General features: G+C 37.6%; 1 pseudogene; it reads left to right on the forward strand.

The window, feature by feature from the left end:
• The window catches only part of LOC149282201 (putative cation-transporting ATPase 13A4), a 77,896-nt pseudogene that overhangs the window by 13,827 nt on the left and 37,281 nt on the right, over window positions 1-26,788 (forward strand).

Consider the following 26,788-nt stretch of genomic DNA (forward strand, 5'->3'; position numbering starts at 1 on the left):
ACTTTTCCTTGTTTGTGTATGAGAACACCTGTTTGTGCATCAAACCTCAGTATTCCCTACATCTGCCCTGACATTTTGGCTTTGGGTTTTAGTTAGTCCATTCTTCAGGTACTCCACCTTAGCCTTCAAGTCCTGGCAGCTGCAGAATACCCAGAACCTCAACTTCTGAGCAAAATAGGTTGTTGGTGTAAATATTTTAGTTTCTACAATTAGTTTGCATGTCTTGGCAACTTCAGAGGACACAAGGGGTCGATGTTTGGGGAAAAGGGACTGTCTCAGGTAAAGACACAGGTTTAATGTGGTTGCTTCTCTATGAGTATGAAAAGTATAGAAACTAGTCATTACATTATATTAGTATAGTTTAGCCTTAGAGAAATTTCTTTTTTTTTTGTTCTAATCAACTTCCTTGATCTGCAGACATGTTGTATAAAATCATGGGTGGCTAATGAAATCTAATATAACCAAATTAAACTGAATTTGTGAGGATGCTTGTCTTATACTTCCATTCTAGCATAGTTCATTCATATTAACTGATTTTTTTTTGTTTGTTACCTAGACTGGCACATTAACTGAAGATGGCCTTGATCTAATGGGCGTTATACCTTCAGGAGGGAAACAGTACGTGTTTTCTTTTCAAAATACATTTATTATGACTTAATGCCTTAATATGCAGTAAACTAACATTAGATAAACAAATGCAGATTTTAATAATATAACCAGTAATACCAGAACCAAAACTTGAGTGCTACTGAGCATGTGTATGAAGTGTACATATAAATGCTTCCTTCTCCCAGTGCACCCAACCACAGGAGAAGTTAAGTGAGCAGAAGTCTTATTTTCTAACTCCAACAACTAAAGAGTATAGGGCTGAAGTGGACCTTTCACATCAATGTGTGATATAAAAAATCTATCTTATAGTGTGTTCATTTAATGTTTAGATTTGAGGAAATGATTAGCTTCAATCAAATGGATAATTTGTCCTGGGGACCTCTGTTTGGAGCCATGACAAGCTGCCACTCCTTGATCATGACGGATGGAAAGATGCAGGGAGATCCTTTGGACCTGAAAATGTTTGAAGCTACTAAATGGGTATTCCAAATTAAAAAAAAAACATTTACTATTTACTTTCCAGATACTAGATATATTCAGCATGTACAAAAGTAATATAGTAAGTATATTGTTTGGTTTGTTTTGTAGGTCTTAGAAGATAAAGGAGAAGATACGGAAAAAGAGCATTCAGAAAATATGGTTGTCAGACCAGGACCGGAATCAAACATGGTAAGGCTTCACAATAAATATGGAGTCCTTTAATTTCAATTTTTTTTTTAATTACAGCTGAAAAGGATTGCAGTACAAAACTAGAAATCTAGAGGAAAATATTTAACATGTTTTTCCATCCTTTTTCTGGCATCACAATGTGGCCCCATATGTAAATTATTTCTTCATTGCAGTATTTAATTTGGATGGTGGGCTGAGCTGCACTTTTTATTGTTGATTTAGTAGAGTAGAAAATCGTATTCCTTTTTCGCAGTTCTTTATCTTTTTTTCTGCTGCAACAGATGACTTGAAGTTGGTCAATGACCCTTGATTCAATTACTAGTCCCTAGGGCTTTATTTGTGAGATGTGAGAATTACAACAAAAGTAACAGAAAATACTATTTCCTAGATCATTTGTTATATATTGTTTTATTAAGCAATGCATACAGAAGCTGCAATCCTATTTTTTTGTCTTTACAGGCAATGCAAGGTGTCAAAGTTTTGTTTCAGTACCCATTCTCATCAGCTCTGCAGCGCATGTCCGTAATTACTCAGGTAATAGGAGAGGATGAACTACTTGTTTACATGAAAGGAGCTCCAGAGATGGTGGCCAGTTTTTCCAAACCAGAAACAGGTACACTGCTATGATCATTGCTGATGGTGACTGCTTTTCATATAGTTTTCAAAACATTTTAGTCATTGTAACTATTGTTGCTAAACAGAAAGAAAGCCTCACAAATTATTGCTCAATATAAAAATAATATATAATTTTTGTGCAAACTGTAACATTACAGCAAGTCACACATCCCCATAATCCTTTCATTTCATAAAACATATAACTGCTATGGTTATCTTTATTCACCATCGCAATTGATACAAAATAGGGTGGTTCACTTCTACCTGCTCTGCTAAATTTGCCAATTTAATAACTTAATCCAGCATTGGAAATATTCCATTTAGGCATTTTTGGTTAATTTACCTTTTTTCAACAGTCCCAACTGATTTTTTGGAAGAGCTTGAACGTTACACTTTTCAAGGGCTACGAGTCATTGGAGTGGCATACAAAATCATCCAGATGGAAAACTGTGATGATTTTGACAGCATTGAAAGGTGAACTGATATATAATTATGTTTTTTTATCCTCACTCATAGATGTATACAATGCAGCAAACCTGAAATGTGGATTAGCTGTTTGCCCTATTCCTTTGGGCTTTTGTCTAATTACTAACATGTTAAATCTCTTTAAAGGGAAGAAATTGAAGCAGATTTGGATTTTCTTGGTTTGCTGATTTTAGAAAATCGACTTAAACCAGAAACCAAGGCAATCTTGGAGGAATTGAATGCCGCAAACATAAGGACTGTTATGATCACAGGTAAATCAATCAAAAAATTATTAAAATAATAGTATAATTAGCATGGTTGTTATTGATGGAATGCAGTGGGAATGCTAAAGATTTCGCAGTAAAGTCTAACATAGTATGTAGTTTGGGAAAAGTTGCGGGAATGTTTGTGTGTGTCTTACTTTCTCCTCTCAATTTAATGTTTTTTTTATTCTGTCGTTCTCTCTTCCCTTCTTTCTTCCATTATTTTATCTTGCCCCACGTCCTCTTCTCCTTTTTCTCTTCCTTCCCACCTTCCCTTTTATTTCTTGTCTCCCTCCTCTCTCTCCTTTCATTTCTCTCTTTTCTTATCTCTCTTTTGTCTTGTATTTCTATTTAGCTCTCCTTTCTCTCAGTTAAACAAAGTATTTGTTGTCAATTATATAAACCACAACCCCAGGAACAATCTTTCAAAGTCTCTCCATGAAATGGCACTGCAAAAGGTGGCAACCCTAGCTAGGCCCCCTGTAAACGACACAAGGGAACGAGTCCCCCCACCCATATCATCTCTTTTCTGTAAAAATCTCTAAATTATTTTAGTCTTTAGTTTTCATAGTTGGTATGTTGCTTGTGCTGAAAGTCAACACTAGACATACTAGCCATCCTTTTGTTTCTTTTCAAAGGCCCCTTTATTTCACTACTTTGTTCTTGTGTGTCTGTATGTGATCTATTGGACTCAAAGTCAACGGATGCAGAAAGGGATGGTTGCTATGGGTGCTTGCAGAAGAGGGACGTCTCTCATGGGGTTTTCCTTCCTTGAAAAAGTGACATTTATGTAGCCCCCTTTAATAGCATGGGACATTACTACAAAGTAACTGTTGCATTTTGAGCACATGTACACTTGATAATACAGTATATATTTATATTTCTTTACCCCTTTTTACTTTAGGTGACAATATTAAAACTGCAACTACTGTTGCAAGAAATTGCAGCATGATTCCTGAAGACAGTAAAATTATTCTTGTTGAAGCATGTGGACCAAACGGTTCTACTCCAGCATCTGTCACCTGTAGCCTTTTGGAATATCCATCGGATCAGAGCAATTCAAGAGTATGTCAGAGAATTCCTTGTTTCATTCTCAATTACATGACAAACTACACTTATTAATTGATATATTTTATGATGTTCCAGAAGCATAATACTTCGCTTGTAAGTCATACAAGGTTATTTGTTTGATACGCAAAATTCTATACAACTTTTAAAGGCTTATAATGTGCCTTGTACGCATAGGTTAGTAATAGATATTACATCATACGTAAGTCATTTATTTCTTGATTGGGTTCTTAATATAGAACATTTTGTAGTTAAAAATAGTTGTACCTTTAACAGTTAATGTAGCTCACAATCTACTGTGACTTTGGTAAATTGTTATATTACATATGGAAAGATTCCATTTACAGATTATTGGTGTTGCTATAACAAACGTACAGCTATGTCATTGTGCCTGCTGGTTGTCAGTATGGCTGAACATATCTTTGGTGGTCAGTCTTTAGGATCACCAAAAGTGTAGCCCCAAGAGGGAAATTCTCCCCTATTTCATTTAATAAACACAGGAATTACACTGTGAACTTGAAATGAGTTGTCTTATCAATAAAGCAAAATAATAAATTGCCAATAAGGTTTTGAGGACCCAATAGGGAAGTATAGCATCATAAGATAGTTTAATAGGAAATAATTCTTAGACTGACATTTGTTAATAGGACACCAGAATCAATGTGGAAGATGTTTTGGACACCAAGAACTACAGCAATGATTATCATTTTTCAATGAGTGGGAAAACTTATGAAAACCTGGAAAAGCACTTTAGTGATTTGTTACCTAAAGTAAGTATTTCTATGTTAAGTGCATTCATATTTTATTGTGCAGGGATGTGCTGCTGGTGGTTAATTAATGGCAATGGCCAGTGTACTACTATGGTTTTGATTTAACGGGAGGGGCCATTCCTATGGTTTTCTGGATAAGGTTGCCATCCCGTCACAGATATCAGTCTAAGGCTAGGTTTCCACTATGGTATTTTTTGCAAAAACGCCCATAATAATGCCAATTCAGCCACACGGCGTTTATTTGGCGTTTTACTGCTTTTTTGGTCTCTGTGGCAGTTTTTCAAAATCGCAGCATGTTAACACTCTGGTGTTTTTTGCAAGGAAATCTTGGCGTTTTTCTCCAATAGAAGTCTATGGGAGAGAAAAAAACACCATGAAAACGCCATGTGGGTTTTGCCTTGGCGTTTTTTATGGCGTTTTTTCCTCAGTTACAAAAAAGGGGAAGGACCCAGGAAGAGGAAGAGCTGCCATTTTCTCAGTACTGTGGTAAAACTTTAATCTGCTTGTACACTGTGTGCTATCTCTGTGTAATTTATTAGCAGCATGGCACCCAGAATTGTCTTTGATGTGTCCAAGCTTATTCAACTAGTGAGTATCCCTTGCAATTTGCACCATCATTTGGGGCCAATCTTCCTAGAGGAGCAGACATTCGGAATAAAGCATGCATTACAAACCACAGAAAAGAGAAAAAAGGGTCCGCCGGGGCATGTTTAAGTAGAACTCTACCAAGGAAATGACATGTGAACTTGAAATGAGTTGTGTCTTATCAATAAAGCAAAATAATAAATTGCCAATAAGGTTTTGAGGACCCAATGGGGAAGTATAGCATCATAAGATCATATAGCACTTACCTCCGGCTCTCTCTTTTTCCAGTAAAGAGAGAGAGTTAAGTCCTGAGCATAGGAGACTTTATTACCAGGCCGTGCTGTTGAAGCCTGGATGGAATTTGATGGTGCTATATAAAACAATAAATAATAATGGGTGGCAATACTTGTTCTGCCCCCTTCCCGATTCAGGCACCTCAGTCCACTCAGAAGTACACGGAGTTGTGGACCCCCTCTTCCAAATATAAAGTTAATATTGTGTATAGTTTATTGTAAATACTATGTAAATCACTTGTAATGTTATTTAGATCTTACAATATTCACATTTATTCCACAAATTAAAAAACATTGACTGACATTGTATCTTCTACAGCTACTGATGAATGCAACAGTTTTTGCAAGAATGTCACCTGGACAGAAAGCCACAATAATAGATGAATTTAGAAAACTAGAGTAAGTACCTTTATAGAATAGATTTAAGCTGTGAGTCATGGATGTAGGGAACTTGGATTCCTCACCAAAGTATTACTGTGGGGATGAGGACTATGAAACTATTTCCTTCTCCCACCTTACTTGCCTGCTCTATACTTCAGTGGTGTTGAAAATGCGTGGGCTGAGTGGGTAAATACTCCCCTGTAGTCATATATTCCCCCCACAATGCCCTCATATTTTGCTATACATCTCATCTTCCAGGTCACCTCACAGGCAGCAAATCCAGTTTTAATGCATATTGCGTCAAATATGTTCGATTTTTATGATACCTTAATCCAAGATAAAAATTGTTGCCCAAGACCAAGTTGTTCCAGAATGCGGAATAGATAAGGCCAAGCCACCCTGTCAAATGCTTTCTCGGATCTTCCTCCCCATGCTTATGTACATGAGCTCCTACTCTTAAGCATTTACCTCTCATGCATGTATGTGACTGTCACTCAATTTGCATGAATTCAGTGGGCGCTCAGATTGTAAGGGGAGGAGGAAAATGAGACATATGTTTTCTTGATGTAATATTAATGTATTAATTAACATGGCACATTTTGTCTTTTAGTTACTATGTGGGTATGTGTGGAGATGGAGCCAATGATTGTGCAGTAAGTATCCTTATTCAGCAAGTATCCAGATTATAAGTATTTTTAGAATATATCTAATATATCTGTCTCATACAGCTAACTATTAACTTGTATATTTAATAATTCAATGTTTCTTTCAGGCTTTGAAAATGGCCAATGCTGGAATATCTTTATCAGAACAAGAAGCCTCAGTCGCTGCACCATTTAACTCCAAAGTCACAAATATTGAATGTGTTACAGAACTTCTTAAGTAAGCAACTTCTAACAGTATATTTGGGATAAATGATTCATTTAAAAAATTATTTAGCAATGTATCCAGGGAAACACATAGTAGTCTACTGCTACACAGATACCCATATCTAAACTGCAGTCCTCATAATTTCATATTATCCAATAATAGTGAAGCTTACAAATAACTTAAATAACAATTAACAATAATTGTTTATTCAATGTTTTGAACAGGACATACAAGTTCAGCTTTCTGCAGGGTCATGACAGGCTGACTACTTAGTTCATTTTAGGAACAGCTTGTCCAGGTTGAGGGTGTAAGAACCATTCAATATGCATCAGGCCTTATCTTCAGTGTAACTATAAAGTTTGCATGTTTTGGATTTAGAGCAGGAATGTAAAAATAAATATTATATATCATCAGTTTCCCTTTACATGAATTCCAAAAGTTACGTTCACTACAGGCAACAAAGTAGTGGCGCACGCAATGATTTTGAAACATCCTATGGATTCATTCCAATTTATTTGTTGATTATCACAGGGAAGGAAGAGCCGCTCTTGTAACATCCTTCTGCATGTTTAAATACATGTCTATGTTTGGATTAATTGAATATATTAACACGCTCCTGCTGTACTGGGTAAGACTCTTTAACCTGCACTTTTTAGAGCAGTTTAAATGTAACCAAATGGACCCGCATTACCATAGTCTAAAGCCTATGAGTTTTGCCCTAATTCAGTACTTAAGAAAAAGTGACGTTAATTGAATGTAAAAAACATGATGGTGCAAAATGGTCTGGATAATATACAGCATGTGCGTAGACAGATCTTCCACTTTAATTTGTTGGCAATAACTGACTAACTTGATATTACCTATAAATTCTGTTTATGTTGCATTTAGAGTTTGTTAGAAAACTGGTTAGAAATTGAATTAGTATTTTTTTTTTCCGTATGGTCAAATGCTTGATTATTTACATAAAAAGGTTTATTTTTACATTTTTTAAATATAAATATATTAATAATATCGTATGCAGGTTTATTTTTTTTATTCCATAGCACCTCTAGATTCTTTTTAATCTAATGCAAAAAAGAAACGTCAACATATCAGTGTTTTTCTTTTTTGTTTGTAGCAACGAAACATCTTTGGAAATAATCAATTCCTTGTTCATGATTTTGCTATTATGTTTGTGATTTTCTTAACAAGTGAGTATTTTTAAATAAATTATATCTTATCTCACATCACAGTTATGACCTATTTTCAATAATAATAATAATAGTCTGTCTTTTGCTGTTGAGGGCCACATACCTCTTGGTCAATGCGGTCAGCGCTAGATTAAATTACAATTAACAATAAGAATTGTTACAATCGACCCTTCATTTGCTACAGAACAATGATACAGGTGGTCGCATGCTGCTCTTTTGCAATAGCCTAGATGCTGAAGTGTAGCTCATGACCACATGTATCAACAGGCAATAGCACCATACGTTATAACATCGGCCAGCTGAGTGGCCTGAACGGTGAGAGAGTTAATTGAACAGCAGCCCACCAAGTATGTCTTATGACTAGTCTGGGCCTGGTAGAGAATAGCTCTTGTAAACCTGTAACTTTAAAGTATAGAGTTCAATGTAACAGAGTGCAATGAATAAGTAACTCGGTATATGGGTGAATTATAAGCTTCTTTTGTAATATTATGTTTGATGGCCTGTTTGATATTTCTGATGGAGAAAGAATACTAGATGTTACATGTAACTGTATGCCAGCAACACTGTATCTGTAAAGGCAAAAGAATGACACAAGGACATGTAAGATATATTCCAGCAAAATATGGTTCAAAACCCTGTAAAGTAAAAAAGTGACTATAGTGTTTTGGGCTTGACTAAGGACAGGTTATTTGGCTCTTAACAGCCTAGGTGACTCACTCAGACTGCCAATATGACGTTCTATGACTTTATTTTCCAGTGAGTTCAACACCTGCATATCATAAACTGGCCCCGTACCGACCTCCAGGGCAGCTGCTTTCTCCATCTATGCTGTTTTCAGTGATCTACCATGTGCTTTTCACAATTGCCATGCAAACATATGCTTTCATAATAGTTCAGAAGCAGCCATGGTATAGCGACAAAGATTTGTACAGGTACAGTCACAATCCCTAAAAACACTATTGTTCCTAGCGCTAATATTATAAATCTATATCTATCCATATCCACAGGTAAATGAAAAAGAGGACCCAATGATTAGTATGTCAGCATTTCAGTTCTTTATGAGAACTTTTATTAAAAGTATTGATCATTTTTTTGTGAAGAGAACTGTAACATTGACATACTAATAAACTTTGGATCATTAATTTTGCCCCAACAAGTGCTTTTACTTATGTTGTTTATCTTTTTAGCACTGAGAGATTAAGATGGAGGAGTTTAATGCAAGGATTTTCTGACGATATATATATATATATATATATATATATATATATATATATATATATATATATATATATATATTTACTCACAGAGTCCATTGCACACCATTCCAAATATTCCAAGCCCGGTGCTAGTAACCAGCAGTTTCCATGTAAAACACTTTCAAAAAGAAGGTCAGCACTCCAGGTCTTTAAATAGACAATTTCATTTTATTCAAAGTCAAGTCGACGTTTCAGTCATTACTGACTTTCATCAGGACTATATTAAGTGATGTTTAATTACAATCCAGTCTGGCACAAAAAGGGATGGGTTTGCTATAAGGCTTCTCAGGCACTATTATTCCACAATTCCATGCTTATCAAGGTATCATGATACTCTTGTGGGCTTAGTCTAAACAATTATTTCATTTATTAGGGCATGAAGGTCTCACTACTGTTTTACTTACGGACACCTATAACTCAGGCTGTGAGTGACATTGGTGAACTGTGATTATGTTACATCAACTCAAACCAGTATAGACCCCATTCTCTATTGCTTAACTTTTCCCATGGTGGGATTGGCCCTGTGTAATTTGGTAACTAGATTGAGTTAATATTAGTTATACTGACATTATGGAACATCAGCAGATAATATTATTCAAGGTGTTTACCATTTTAAGCATGCACATTTAAAACAAGACTTTTAAAATTCCAGTAAGCAGGATAAGACTTTTTCATCTGAATAAGGAGTGTTATTTTTTTGCCATTGTTCCATATTGTAATTCAATAATTTGTGTTTTCTTTTATAGTGCCTGTTATCCAGGAAACGAAAGTCTAAACATAAATCGTACTTCCATTTTAATAAAGCAGAGAACAAAGAAAAACTATGAGAGTTTTGAGAACACCACCCTTTGGCTGCTAACTGCTATGCACCTGGTGATCCTGGCTTTAGTTTTGACTAAGGGAAAGCCATTCCGTCGGCCAATATATAAAAATTGTAGGTTGTTTCCTTTATCTTTTTCTGTCCATAAGATTCCATGTAGCTTGCTTCTGTTTTACACACACAAACAAAAACACTGTGTCCCAAATAACCCCCTGGAAGTAAACACAACATATGTTTCTCAGGAGAGGAAACGTTTCTATTTTAATATTAATTGTGATGAAAGATGAACAACATTCTAAAGAGAACTTGAACTATTTTTCTATCTCAGTTGTTTGTACTTTTAAAGGAAAAAATGTTACCTGATGTCCATATTCTGCATTTTACAATCTCGTACACAATGAATGATGCTTAAATGAGACAAATGTGCTTCATCTAATTATTTTAGTAAGGTGGAAATCTAATTATAATAATATATATTTTTTTAAAGACCTCTTTGTTGCTACGCTGATAGTAGAGTTCGCTCTCACATTATTCTTCATATTTGCTGACTTTGAAGGGATGTACGTTGTTTTAGAGGTGAGTATTTCTCAATAATAGAATGATACATACAACATACATATATATATATATATACATGTGTGTGTATGTACAGTATATGTATATGAGACTTGTGCAATTTGTTTTATCACATTTTCCCCAATTTCATTCATTTGTACGGATGTCCAACAATGAGAGATCAGAATTTCCATTTGAATTTAGTTTTTTTATTCTCACTATCACTTACTCTCTCATGTTATCGCTTTCTAACATTATCGTAATGTCTCTCCTACCTTCTTCAACAACCATTTGTTCAGCTATACTTCTTGGCTTTATTTGCTTCTTATTTATCTCAGTTCTTCTACTTGCTCTCTGCTGCGTTATCCTGGTCTCTTCACGGTGGTTCTGCAACAAGACGGCTCCAGAATAATGCAGGAAATTAAATTAGTTGTCTGAAAAATAATGTACCAAAAACTTAAAGGAACATTTTGTCAGAATCGCTTTTGGTCCATGTGCACAAGTCTAAATATATATGTATATTTCCAGTGTGTGCCTAGAAAGCGAGAGAGTAAATGTTGTCTTAATATTATACCTTTACCACAAAACCCAAGGTGTGGTTGCAGTAAATATATTTATTTCCTAGCTGGTCTGTACACCCAGAAGTTGGAGGATTCACATGCTGGTCATCCTGGTTATATGTCTCGTTGTCTCATATGTGGTTGAGGTGAGTGTCATTTGAAGTTCTTCATCAAGAGGTCCAACTCCCACCATACTCTGCAGAGTTAAAATAATGATTTACTAAATGTATGAGGTTTAATACCGTATTTGCTCGATTATAAGACAAGGTTTTTTTCAGAGCAAATGCTCTGAAAAATACCCCTCGTCTTATAATCGAGGTCGTCTTCTAATCAGACCCCCAAAAAAATGTCCGCTGGGGCCAGGCTGCTTACCGGTGCTTTGGTCGCGAGCAGCGTCTCTTCTGCTAGAAGCAGGAGAACAGGAAGCTAGCAGAGTGTCACATAATTCTGCCTCCCCCCTCCTTCCTCTGGGGGCGGGGCCAGAGAAGTTGCTCACACAGCCGGGCCCCTGCAGAAGTCTTTGAGTGAGAGATCTGCAGTTCAGGTAAGGGGGTGGGGGAGGGTTTTTGAGAAGTATGTGTGATTAATGGAATGAATGAGTGTTTAAATGTTTGTGAATGAGAGTGTGTGTGATAGCATGGATGTGTAAGGGGGGTGGGGGTGGTGGTAGCATGGCATAGGGCATAGGCAAGTGTGCTCACACTCCTATCATCCCCAGGTTCCAGCATGTACTGGCTGCCTTGGCTTGATAGGAGTGTGATTGCTGTTAGCAGTTATATATATATATATATAGAAATGCCTTTTAACCCCCTATATGCCACTCTTCCCCATGATATGCCTTTTAACCCCCTATATTCCACTCTGGCTTATAGAGGGTTAAAAGGCACATCATGGGGCAGAGTGGCAAATAGGGGGTATAAGGCATTTCTGGGGGCAGAGTGGCAACCCTGGCGGCATATGTGCATAACTGGGGGGGGGGGCAGGTTGGCAAATAAAAGGAAATAAAAAAATATATATTTTTCTCAATCATAGCTTTTATTAAATAGGAAAAAAATGTTTACATGAATTAATATTTACTAGTAAAACTTTTTTCCTATAGGGTTGTCTTATATTCAGGCTTTTTGTTTTTTTCCTAAATTAATATTTAGATTATGGGGGTCGTCTTATAATCAGGGTCATCTTATAATCGAGCAAATACGGTACTTCAATGTAGTGTCATGAAATATTACTTGAGGTTATGTACACTCAGATTGAAGTTGTATGAAATAGTTTAAGCATTGTAAACCATACATGGGCCAGTTATATGATAAGGTGAGGGACTAAATGCAACTTGATGTTTTATAGCATGTTCAAAAATTTGTAGATTAGATAGGCCGAACCATCTCTAAATTGCTTTCTGTTTTTTTTTTTTCTTTAGGATTTTATACTAGATAACAGAACATTATGGATAGCTTTGAAGAAACTTTTCAGAATGAAACCTAGCAGCAATTACAAAATAACACGGGCTATCCTAGATGAGGATCCTGAATGGCCACCTATTGAAAAGACAATATATGGGGAAAGTAATGTTACTGATGACAAAGAAAAGATGTATAATAACCCTGCTTTTGAATATGACGATGCTGTTTCCAGTGGAAAAAGGATATAGATATAATTAAGATTACAAAATGACTCCACAAATTAAGTGATTGGCAGTTTTACAGAAAATAAATTAAATCTCAATGTGCAGTTCAGCAAAACCTAAGGTAGTGGTTTACGATACAATAATTACGTAGTAGAAGTAGTGTACATTCTATTCTACTTTCTGTAAAGATACCTTCTAGAAAGAGGAGCTGTGAGAAGAAACCTATTGTTTGAGGTCTGCCTCCTAATATCTCCTTTGAGTCCCTTTAAAAGGGGCTATTTAGTTTTGGAAATCAAACTGGCTCTGATTTCACCCTTATTGAAAGAGCAACATATTTAAATCAATTCTGGCTAATTATTCTTAGCACATATCAAATCAAGAACCGAGACTTTCAATTGCCAGTGTTTTTTGTGTGGAAAGGTTAATATTGATTGAGTAGTCAAAGAAAGGGATATGTATATGAAAGATTATTTTGTTGCTACACTGATAAACAATAAACGTCACTGTTGTCTTATGGATTCTATGTAAAGCCGTAAAATGAATAGTTAATTTCACATATAAGTCACAATTTCTGATATGGTGAGATTGTATGTTTGTATAATGTTCACGTAGTTGGTGTGAGAAAGCTGACAAATTAATAAATTTTATAAATGAGCTGAACCTGAGATTCTTGAAATATTAACCCTTTCATAGCCGGTGCGTATAGTGGTTTGTGGAATGTTTTAACTAATTCGCTCTCATGGAAAAATTGACTTGTCATTATTTATATAGACCGTTAATTGAGCCATCTGCACTCAAGCAGTGATGTCAACCATATCTGGTAGCAAAATGACCAAGTGTTATATATGATCAAAGCAGTCTAGGAATGTGAACCTGAGAATATGCCCCTTCAATCTGAGATTTAGGCAAAAACCCTGAGAATCAAGGTCAAACTTGATACACTTATTAATGTGACATTTAAGTGCAGTAAATTTTGTTGATGTGTCCTGCTTACATCTATCTTCTGCATCTGAGCATTGATGTCGCTTCTGGATAACACTTCAATGCGTTTCACCTGCGATACATCCATTCCCCCTCCAATTCTTTTGATTTGAAATCATTTGGAGATTGAATAAATCTTTAAATACCTTTTTTTGATAAAATAACTTTAAGGTTTTCTTCTATATCAAGTAATAACACAACAAGAAGTATAAAAAGCAGTAGATAAACTGAGGAGGTAATATAAGATTTAAAAACACACATTACATGCAGCAACATATTCTAGCATTTTCTACCAAAATCGAGGTTAGATTGTCCTACTGAGTGATCAGGCTGCTCTGCTGCTCAAAAATAACTCATCTGCTAAATGCTAATCACTCAAACCACAGGCTCTCCAGTCCTGGTAGCAAAATGACCAAGTGTTATATATATGATCAAAGCAGTGTAGAAATAGGAAGGCGTCTGTTCCAGACTGTGTGACCCTGAGAATCTGCCCCTTCACCCTAAAACCCTGAGAATCAAGGTCAAACCCTGAGAATTCCAAAGGATGAATATATGTTTGTATAAAATGGTTATTAATATGACATTTAAGTGCGGTAAATTCTGTGGAACGAAGCAACAAATGGACACTTTGATTAAATCACATATAAAGGTAGACATAGTGAAAAAAATAAAATAGCCAAAATACCAGTATCTGGCTGGTAAGATTTCCAAGGAGTCATTCAACAGCTTTGCCACAAAAAAAATAAATAAATAAATAAAAATAATATATATATATTTCATGAGAAAACATATCTCCTTTTCATACATGTGTATCTCCCAGTTTTAGGATCATGTGTGCATTATAAGAAACTCCACTAGTTTATTGAGGAATATTTTGAAAACGTGTGCAAAATAAACGTATCTATTAGGCACCTTAAGCATAGGGCTTAGGACAGCAGAGGCCCATCTTGAACTGGTTAGGGAGATAAGAGGATTTGCTCAAGTAAACTACTGTGAAGTAGGGAATTCTGTGCTTGGCTAGATGCTCCAGAGAAGCCATAATGTCTGATTCCTTTGGTTAAAGTAAGGTTGCTCACAGAAACATGAGTCAGGGCTAAAGTTTCTGGCAGAAGACCTCCTCAGGGATATTTTTATTGAAAATAAAAGTAAAATATAATCAGGAGATCTGGGGCCACTACAATAAGACATTTCCCCTTTTTGTGTCTCCATTGCAATTCCACATATAACAAAAGGACTTCACAAAAAGAGAAATAGGGGCACATGTAAAATGTGTTTACAGAGGAAGAAGTTGTACTTGATCTCTACAAAGTAACAACAGACAAATCCTTGGGGCCCGATGGATACACCCAAAGTTATCAAAAGAGCTACAAAGTGCCATGGCAAAACCGTTAGTAGAATTATTTAACCAGTCACCAATGGCTGGAGTAGATCTAGAAGATTGGAAGTTGGTAATTGTAGTACCACTTCACAAAATGGAAAGTCAACCAATTACAGGCCAGTAATTCTTAAGTACCATATTTGCTAGATTCTAAGACGAGGTTTTTTCCAGCGCAAATGCTCTGAAAAATACCACTCGTCTTATAATCGAGGTCGTCTTCTAATCAGACCTCTTTCTGCTGGGGCCATGCTGCTTACCGGGCTTTGGTTGCGAGCAGCGTCTCTGCTATTAGCATCAGGAGAACAGGAAGCTAGCAAGGCTTCCTCTGGGGGCGGGGCCAGAGAAGTTGCTCGCACACCCGGCCCCTGCAGAAGTCTTCGAGTGGGAGATCTGCAGTTCAGGTAAGGGGGTGGGGGAGGGTTTTTGTGATTAATGTGTGAAGTATGTGTGATTAATGGAATGAATGAGTATTTAAATGTTTGGGAATGAGTGTGTGTGTGTGTGATAGCATGGATGTGTAAGGGGGTGGTGGTGGTAGCATGGCATAGGGAGGCTGTAATCACACTACTATCATCCCCAGGTTCCAGCATGTACTGGCTGCCTTGGCTTGATAGGCGTGTGATTGCTGTTAGCAGTAATATATATATATATATATACCTCCAGAAATGCATTTAACCCCCCCCCTATATGCCACTCAGCCCCATGATATGCCTTTTAACCCCCTATATGCCAGAGTGGCATATATGGGTATAATGCATATCATGGGGCAGAGGGGCATATAGGGGGTTAAAAGGCATATCATGGGGCACAGTGGCATATAGGAGGGTATAAGACATTTCTGGGGGCAGAGTGGCATGTAGAGGGTTAAAAGGCACATCATGGGACAGAGTGGCAAATAGGGGGGTATAAGGCATTTCTGGGGACAGAGTGGCAAGCCTGGGGGCAGATGTGCAGAACCGGGGGGGGGGCAGGTTGGCAAATAAAAGGAAATAAAAAAAAATATATATATATATATTATTAAATATGAAAAAATAGTTTACATGAATTAATATTTACTAGTAAAACTTTTCCTATACGGTAGTCTTATATTCAGGCTTTTTGTTTTTTTTCCTAAATTAATATTTTGCTTTTGGGGGGTCGTCTTATAATCAAGCAAATACGGTAATTAGTTGGGAAACAAGTGGAAACGATGTAAAGCATTGGATTGTCAAATATCTGGATATAAATGGTTTGCAAGATCATAAACAGCACAAAATGATAACATAAGTAAAACATTCATCCAGGTGAGATATATCTCAAACTAATAATATGTGGGATAATCTTTAAACATATCACACAGTTATCTATTTTAGTAGTGAGCTTAGAAGAATAAAGGCTCCTTTTAGCTTCTTCATTTTAGGTGGCATGCCTGATAAGCTGCTGGCTGCTAGGTAAATGTGCCTAAAATGTCAAGAACAGATGTGGATCATTGATTCAACCCCATTGCTATTAGCTTACTTCAAACAGTCATTTTGCCAACATTTTAGAATACCAAATTTTGTAGTTTGAAATGCAATTTGTATGCGATTTTCAGAAGTTGCAATACAATATGCATGAATTTAAACTCTCATTGATGTGATATTACATATTGCATAAATATTTAGAAATGTTTTAGTACACTCATAAAGAAGAAGATAAGTTTGTTATTAGCCAAAACAAAGTATGAAATATAATCACAGATAGTTACTCAGACAGGAATATCTGGCTGAACGTTCAACTCAACAACATTAAATAATTTCCCTGTATTATTCGGGCACATTACAATTGTCATGTGTACGCTAAAAAAAGTAATTGGCAGTTTTTCAGCAAATAAACTAAATCTCAATGTGTAGTTGAGCAAAGTCTGAGGTAGTTGTTTTCTATACAATGATTACAAAGAAGAAGTGTACATTCAGAGATATACAACATGTAATTTGAGAAAGCCACAAGCAGGCTCTTCTAGCTGCTATGAGGCTATGTTTAGACCTTTTAGTTCTAGATGTAGAAACACATTATATCAACACAATCTCTGTCACCAGCATCCTAACATTCACAGTGTGATCAATAATTACAAAAAAGTATTATAGGGTAACGATTGTCCATAGTGGTATAATTACCTTTGTTCCCTCAATGTCTTCTTTAAATCATCTGTAATCTGTAACTATTCAGGGGATAGTTTGTTGATCCTGACAGCCTCATCATAGAATAATGCATATTAAAACATCTAGAGTGAGTACTTTAATATGTATTCTTTAAAAAGACCTACCATGGGTATAACATAAGGCTGCCCATATTCTCCATTGTCCAAAAAATCCAGAAAGGAAATAAAGGAAATTAATAAAATTCCAGTTAAACAAATCGGAGAACTTTTTGCATGTGTGTACGGGAAGAAGGACAATATTTGCCAAGCCAGTAAGTATATGACGTGCACAGAGATGTGTTTGGACAAACAAACGGTACCTCCTGCATGGAAAATAGCTGGGGCCATGCAAAGGGGCAAATGCATTTGTGGATTCTACAGAATCCCCCCATCTAGCTGCATGGATGACATCAAATACATTTAAAGGTACCTCTCAGCTATCATATGCATTAAAGTGGAGTTTCCCTTAACATCCACTGTGGAATTGTTATATAGAATGTAAACTCGTCAGAGCAGGGCCCTCCTCACCTGTTGTTTCTGTAAGTCAATGTGTTATGTTACATACTACTTGTTTACAGTAATGCCTTTTCAGATAAAATAACTTTAATGTTTGTTCTATAGCAAGTATTAACACAACAAGAGGTCTGAAAATCATTAGAGAAAGGAGGAGGAGGAATAAAAAGATTTAAAAATACACATTACATGCAGCAACACATTCTAGTATATTTACCTAAACTGGGGTGAGATCATCCTACTAAGTGATCAACATCTGCTTTGCTGCTCAAAAAGAACTCATCTGCTAATTACTCAAACCAGAGGCTCTCCAGTCCTACATTTCAATATTTCTTCCATGCACTGTAGAGAAAGAACGTTAAGTACCCTTTCCAAACACACTGGAACAACAAACCCACAAGATAATTCAATCAATTCAAATTTTGGTTACAGGTACCTTTCCTCCAGTGTATTTAATATTTTAATTCGAAAGGACTAGATCCATTGGCCCTTTGAGTGCCAGTTAAATTAGCCAATTTAGTAGCTTAAAGAACAGCTCTCAGGGAACAATTGAATCTATGTGCAAATATTTCAAAATAATGCCTTTCCTGTAATTTACTCAGGAAGTAAAAAGATAGATGTTGTTTTTGGCTCTCAGTTATATATTAATCAGGAGTCAAATCTAAGACATTAAACGTATTAATTGCATTTGTCAATATTCTTGTGGCTTAATATGATCTGTCAGCTAGTATTTGGAAACTGACCAATTCAAATTCTATTAAACAATGTCAGCACGCACTTTGAAACATTCTGTTTGGATGATTGTACTCCACATATATATATTCTAAACTAAGGTCTACACAGACTAGTGGATTTCAAAATGATATTTCTCCAAACCATTTATTAGATTGCACAAAAGACCAGAGCAAGACTGTCTTTAATGTTGGGCTAAAGAAAAAGCTGTCCCAGGCCCAGGCCTACATTAGCAGCCCTTAACTAAGGGAAGCCGATATATTATTTGAATATTTATATTTATTATTATACATATTAATATAAAAAAGGGATATGGTGGCAGTAGGTGATGTGCCTTCTGCCTTTTTAAGAACCACCATAATCTGGTGGTAAAGGTCTGTGCAACCACTGGCACACAACTCTCCATCAAGACTTGAGCATCACCTGCTGGTGTAGAGAATTGTCCAACTAGTAGACTCGCTGCTTGTACAATAAGCATTGCATATGCATCCTCGGGCACCAGAGACGACCGTGACATATAATCAGCTGCTTAGCCCTTACAGTTTATGGGTCTTATCACAGAGATCACAATATCACTGCAATGTGTGTTTTTATTTTAACCAAACAATGTTTGTGTTCCTTAGTTTAACTATTTTTAATAACCCCCCTAAAACTTTTGCTTAGAGTCCCTACAAACCAAGCACCTCTTCTGTCTGATACGTCCTTATTTGCTCTATTTCAGCACTATCCTGAATTCAGCCGACAGAGAGTGAATGTTCGCACAGCTCCAAAATGGAGGACTCACTTTTTAAAAGGGGAGGTCAAAATGGAGCGGTTGGATCCCATCCACCAAAACAAAAATCACTAGTTTGTTAAAATTCCCCTTAGGTAAGTTATTTCTTCTTTGGAAACTGGGTGGTTTACATGAAGTAAAGCAAAGCAGGTATCTATTGAGTCTTTTGCTATATATCATTTTTTGGCTAAGGTAAAAACTGACAAATGCAGTTGTGATTGCGGCCCCATCAGTACATACAACACCCCAGTCAGGTTTGTGCATTGAGTAACTCAACGATCTAAATACAAGTAGATATGGGGTTAAACTCTGCTCTGGAAAGGGGAGCTCCCACATCCAGTATCCATCGTATAGACTAGCATAGGTGTCTAGGCAGATTATACAACTTGGCATAAAGTCGAAAGCAAACCTCCAATCAGCAGAAAGTGACAGTTACATAAACTGGCTAAAACTGGCTAAGGCAAAAACATGTTTTCAAAATGTAACTGCTCAGTGTACCGGCAAATACCTATTCGAAACACACTGGAACAACAAACCCACAAAAGATAATTCAGTCAATTCAAATTTCGATTCCAGTTACCTTTCCTCCAGGTATTTGATTTTTCATTCTAAAACACTAGATTCATTGGCCATTTGAGTGCCAGCAAAATAAGCCAATTAATAGCGTAAAAAGAACAGGATTTAGGGAACAATGGAATCTATGTGCAAACCTTTCAAAAGAATGCCTTTCTTGTGATTTAATCAGGAAGTGAAAAAGTTAGATGTTTTTTTTGGCTTTCAGTTATATATTAATCAGGAGTGAAATCTAAGACAATAAATTTGCATGACATTCAATGTATTAATTGCATTTGTCATTATATCCTTGTTGCTTTGTATGCGCCATCAGCTAACACTTGGAAGCTAACCAGTTCAATTTCTATTAAACAGTTGGTTCAGATGGTTGTTATCAACTTATACTTCTTAATTCATTAAAATTGAGGAACAGGGTCATACCTAGAGTAGTTGGCACCAGGGGCAAATCCTATATTTGCTCCCCCTATGCCCTCCCACATTTTAAAATGTAAAAAACACCCATATTCTAACGCTCTCATACTCATGCCCTTTCACACCCTCACTATCTCACTCACTCTAACTCACGTGCCCTCACACTCTCAGTCACTTTTACTGACACTCTCACTCTCTCAATGTCTCCTCCTCTTGTCTCCTTTTCTTCTTCTGTCTTCATCCACTACTCCCCATGTTTTTTTTCTTTATTCACTTCTATGTGAATCAGGCCTTTTGGCCCACTTCTGTTTTATGTCGAGATTCTGTCTGCATTATTCTGGTCTCTTGGAAAAGAGGGGGCAAGAGAAGAAGCAGAGTTATGGGGAAGGAGACAGGGACAGGGAAGCAGTCGATGGAGAAAGTAGGGAGACATTGAGAGAGTGGGAGAGATCGCATGAGAGCATGGAAGAGTGTGAGATAGAGCATGAGAGAGCTCCATCCCAAATTGAAACTTGGAACTCCAATTCATTTGTTTTGTTGGGGCCCCTCCTTGATTTTATACAAATTACATAAATTGGCAAATTTAGTAAAAATTTAAAAATTGAATAGGAATGCACAAGTTTGGTGAGGAATTGCCCTTCCTAAATAATTTTAAACCAGCCCAAGGATACAGGAGGCGTTGCTCAGGTCCTCTAGAGAGACAGGACCTCAGTGATCCATTTACATCACACATGCACACATCCATGCGCTCACACACTTACACTACATGCTTACACTGAAACACAAATACACATACATGCTCAAACACAAACATACATACACTATATGGACAAAAGTATTGGGACACCCCTCCTAACTATTGAATTTAGGTGTTTCAGCCACACCAATTGCTAACAGGTGTATAAGATCAAGCACACAGCCATGGCAGCTCCATAGACAAAAATTGGCAGTAGAATAGGTCGTACTGAAGAGCTCAGAGACTTTTAACATGGCAGTGTCATAGGATGTCACCTTTGCCACAAGTCAGTTCATGAAATTTTTGCCCTGCTAGATCTGCCCCAGCGCACTGTAAGTGATATTATTGTGAAGTAGAAATGTATAGTAGAAGCAATAGCTAAGCCACAAAGCAGTAGACCATGCACACTCACAGAGAAGGACTGCCGAGTGCTAAAGAGAGTAGTGTGAAAAAATATGTCCTCTTTAGCATCACTCATTACAGGGCTCCAAATTGCCTCTGGAAGCAACATCAGCACGAGCACCACGTGTCAGGAGCTTCATAAAAAGATGACAAGCCGAAGATCATGATGCACAATACCAAGCGTCGTCTAGAGTAGTGTAAAATGCACCACCACTGGGCTCTGGGATAGTGGAAATGTGTTCTCTGGCGTGAACAATCAAGCTTCCATCTGGAAGTCGGATAGATGAATCTGGGTTTGGCAGATGCCAGAAGAACGCTAACTAATTGGAATACGTGGTGCCTACTGCAAACTTTGGTGGAGGAAGGATAATGGTCTGCGGTTTTTTCCAGGGTCTACACCCCTTACTCCCAATGAAGAGAAATCTTAATGCTTCAGTATACTTAGACATTTTGGACAATGTTATGCTTTTCACTTTGTGTGAACAGTTTATTCAAGCATCACTATTCCCCAATGCACAAAGCAAGGTCCAATAAAGAAATAGTTGAATGAGATTAGTGTGGAAAAACTTCCCACACAGAGACTGGCCGACACAGAGCCCTGACCTCAACCCAACTAAACACCAATGAGATGAACAGAAATTGCAAGTCACACATGCTCCACTGGATGAATGGGCAAAATGTCTACAAGACAGTAACACTCCTAAATCATGTGGAAAGCCTCCCCAGAAGAGTGGAAGCTGTTATAGCTGCAAAGGGGGCCCATTCACATATTAATCTTTATGTAATTAGAATGCAATGTCATTGTCAAAGTGCTCGTTGTTGTAATGGTCTGGTGTCCCATGCTCATAAACACTTATACACTTTCCCTTCTTCCCCTTTACCCTCTTCCTCCTTCCCTCACTCACCCTCCAAAGCTTACTACTTGCATTGTGCTTATAGGTCTGAATGGAGACCCTAGGGCTAAAGTATGCTTTCGGGGCTATGATTCAGAAGCCCCCTAGAGACACATCTGGAATTTAGTGTAAAAGACCTGTATTCTGAGGGGGGGAGATAAAATAGCCATGAGTTAGTAGAAAGTTCAACTAAATTTCCCCACTGAACACAGGAGTGTTAAATAAAAGACCCTATCGAAGGCACTGATGACATCCCGTGCCTCTCCTTACCTACATCCCGTGCCTCTCCTTACCCACATCCCCTGCCCAGTTGCAAGTCTGTTTTGCATAAAACCTTGTTCTGGCTGTAGAAAAATTAATCAAGAGTTGATAAAATGAATGTATTGTAATGGATGGTTTGACTTGCTGCAGTGACCTAGTTTTTGTGGGCAAAGTGTTAAATAAGCTTAGAGTGTGCCAGTGTTCAAAACCTTTAATTGTCTTCACAGGTCCCTTTTCAGGTTAAATCTAAAGATTTGAAGCCTTTGGTCTGCATGTTATGCTACATCTTACCCTGCTTTTTTATCAGCCCGCTGATGTCTTTAAGGCACAGGCCAGCCATCATATGAACCTTCATGTATATGTTACCTGAGAGGTCTCTTAAAACCTATGCCGTGTCCCATTTGCAGATGCATGGTGGGTTCTGCAGTAAACTGTTCCTTTACTTTGGTAGAAGGATCTTTTAAGATTTTGCTGTACATGAAAGCATAAACACTACTACAGAAAAAGTAGGTCATTTACGTCCAAAGTTTATTTTAGATTCAAATATGAAAAAGTAGGTCATTGCAGTTGAAAGTTTATTTTGGATTAAGAGAGAAACTCGTTGATGGTAGAACACAATGTAATGTTTGTATTATTAATCCCTCGTATTCATTAATACAAGCAAAATACGGCGTATACATAGAATATCAATACTATTTGCACATGACTGATTGCACTCAATCTGTTCATGCTAAAAGCAGGAATGAATAGATTAGATTTTTTAAGGTGAATTTATGTTGTTTGGTGCCATATTATGACCAGCCTGTAACAATGTATATTTCAACCTTGTGGTGAGATACTGAACTCAACTTTGAACAGGAAAATATTCATGAAATAAGCCGAGTGAAACCTTTTCAACATAACTCATTATTTAAAAGGCACATTTTTTTTACACTCATAGGTATATGCACAGGTTTCTCATTTTAGTATACTACTTCAGGCAGTTGATTTAGCTCCACATTTATCACAGTGGGCAGTGGAATGCTTATGGGGGTAAGCCGAGCCAACCCAGGTGCCACTCATCGGGGGGTGCCACACGGGAACACAGAGGTCTCAAGTCTCCCAGAAATTCCTCTCTCTTGATGTCTCTCTACCTTTTCGTCAACCACTTCTGTGTCTCCTTTGCTGCAGCTCCACCTTTTTAAAGAAGTGCTCCGGGAGACTTGGTTCATGAAGAAGCAAACAAAGAGAGAAGTCAAAAGAGGCAAGAGAAGAAGCTGAGCTGCGGGAGAGGAGACAGGGATACAAAAGCAGTCATCGGAGAAAGTAGGGAGACATTGAGATAGAGAGTGTTTCAGAAAGTGTGAGAAAAACAAAACAAATAAACCAATTTTAAACTAAAAAGAAAAGAAATCTGTCTCTGTCTCATTGTCTGGGGCATATGAGAAGGTTGAAATGGGGAGATTTATCCTTCGGCTCCAGTTATATAAGCAAGCATGGAGTAGTAGTCCGATACCATCCAGTACAATTGAGGGTCTGTTGTGTAAAAGTCTTGTACAAAACCAGTAAGTGTACTAGAATGTGTTTTTTATACTGAGCTTAAGTGTGTTGTCCAGCTTCTAAATCCTGAAGAACCTTTAGCTCTCCATCTAAACTAGCCTCCTAACCATCCTTAAAACATATAACAGTATAGACTTTAAAAAAAGCTATTGAGGGAGGTATAGGCTGTATCCACAGATGCAAGACCGGTTTTCTAGCCACAGCCATGAATATTGAAAGCTGCATTTTATAGGCTGCATGAATTATGCCCAATACTTCCAGCTCAGGGGTAATCCATTGTGAGGGCCAACCCAATGTTTTTTAAAAGAGGTGTGTGTCTGATCAGAATTACTTTTTCGTAGACATTGCGAAAGGCAATGATAAAAAGCTACACTAGGGGCATGGCATTTCATACAGTTTAAGTCATTCTTATGCCCCATTCTAAAGAGCCGTGAGGTTGCGTAATATGCAATTTTCAATACCATGTTTCCGTACATGGCAATCAGGATCGCCTTGCACGATGCATAGGTTGTTTATTGTTGTTTATGTGCCCATAGCACATTTTACATCAGTGAAATCCGCTTTGGGAGTAATCACTGCGAAAACTGTATATATATATACTGTACATATTACACACACATACATACAGTACACATCCACACACATTTTGCAAAACATTAATGCATTAACTAAAGTCTGCTTTCCTTATTTCCAGCAACCTGTGAAATATGCAACCAAGTCTATTTGCTTTAGACATCCCATTTTAACTATACTGTATACATAAGAATTTGCCCCTGCACCCAGAGTTCACCCACAGGACTTTTCCCACACCCATATTGCACCCACAGTGGTCTCCTCTCAGAATCTCAGGTCTCCTCTCAGTCAGACTCAGGTGCACTCTATTTTTCTATACCCTTTAGGTCCAAAACAGTATAGACTGTCAAATACAAATGCCTGCTCATAAATACATATGTACACATTCACACTTACACACATGCACGCACACTTACTGACATACACTTACATGTAGACATCCATGCTTACACATCCTTACACCTACACATCCATGTTCACACACATACATTTATACACCTGTGCTTACATACATACACATTGCTGCTCACACATACACATCCGTACTCAAACACACATAGACATCTGTACTCAGATTTCCTTATTGTATCAGCCTCATGTTTATCCGCTGGCTCACATAACGCAAGGTCAGGTGACCCCCCGGCTAACATGAGGTGCAGCACACCACACGAGCAGCCAAGAAAGTTCCTGCCTCCCTAACTGGTCCATAGCCCTTAATGAAGACTATGCTTTAGCGTCTCCATTCAAGTTGAGATTCTGGGCTTCAGCCTTGATCTTACCCTCTCTCTGGACCCAGTAGCCAGAAAATCCATCTGGGGCCGCAGTCTTACCATTTTTTTTATTATGTCATAGCTGATAAAACCTCCTGTTCCTGTATTGAGTCATTCATCAATTTCCTCTGAGAATTAGATAGTTTAGGCAACTTTGCTTGTTGTAACAGAATAATGCCTTCCTCCATATTGCCCTCTGCTGACCTGGACCGACAGATAGAATTTTTTGGGGGAGTGGTCTGGTTGTCTCTGAGCACATTCTACCAAATGGTGGCTAGAAATTGGTGAAGGACCATCTTTTGGTTTTCTTAAAGGGGTTTTTGAGCCTGAGAGTTATGATGAATGGAGTGTGATCTGAGATTTGTATGTTGTGTATGGAATATTGCAGCAATTTATGCAAAATTATAGCCACCCTCTGGACTTGGAATGATAGGATGCTGAAACACATTCCCTGCTCCATGTACCCTTCTGAATAGGATAATCCTTCTCATTCCAGTGCATTGTTTGCAAAAACACTATTGAGAACTTTTTCATAATGCGGCAGCATCAAGGCTGCACTGGAGACATAATTGCAGACAACGGCTCACATAGGTAAAGTAACTGCTCTTGCTAAATCTAAAGCCCCCAAGATATACCACTTTCTGGGGAGATGTGGACAAGTGGTATATAACTGCCCCCAGATGCACACAGAGATGGAACAAGAAAACCCCAATCAACACACTCCCTCTCAGAGAAACTAGATGTTATCCTTTTGTAGTCTTCATTGTGTCACGGCTGCAGCAAGTTAATGCTCATTGGCTGCAGAACATGAGTTTTCTCCCAAGCGTGTTCAGTTATGTACTGTTTTGTGTGTTCACTTGCCTTTTTAATTGATTATAAAAGCTTAGCTTTAGGTATGAGGGAGAAGGCCCCTGCTCATTAACTCACTATTACTCATTATTACTGCCTCTTCCAGCACTGCTGCAGGCCCAAACTCTTCTGCCTGATATTTGAGGATGCAATTTAGCCTGTCCTCTTCTCTGTGGTGGCGTGTGCGTTTCACCAAGCCTCAAAGGGTATCCTCGATGTTTGTCCCTCCACTCCACTGTTTATTTTTCAGAGTACAACCTGAGAGTGTACCAAGATGGCGGATTTTGGGCAATCTTCTGGAGAGCTTGAGGGATCAAAGGCCTTGTCCAGCACCTTATCCCCTCTGCCTCTTCTTTTCACTGCGATGGCATTTAATTTTTTGTGTTATAGAGAAGCTCCATTAAAATGCCGCTTCCACTGTTAGTCCATGCGTCTGAGGTCTACCGTTTTACATTTTAAAGTGTTGTTCAGAGTGCCATATATAGGATCTGTGCCAGGTGCCAAATACTCTAGATACGCACCTGCAGTGACTAGCTATGCCAATATATTGGAAGCATCCCTTCAATCATTATTTCACAGATCCATCATCAACTGCTGCCATACTTGTTTATGCTGTTTATTCCACTTCCTTTACTCTACTGTCAGGAACCACTT

This window comes from Sceloporus occidentalis, unplaced genomic scaffold (assembly GCF_023333645.1).
Source record: "Sceloporus occidentalis isolate IW3139 unplaced genomic scaffold, rSceOcc1.0.p SCAF_121, whole genome shotgun sequence".
Taxonomy (NCBI): domain Eukaryota; kingdom Metazoa; phylum Chordata; class Lepidosauria; order Squamata; family Phrynosomatidae; genus Sceloporus; species Sceloporus occidentalis.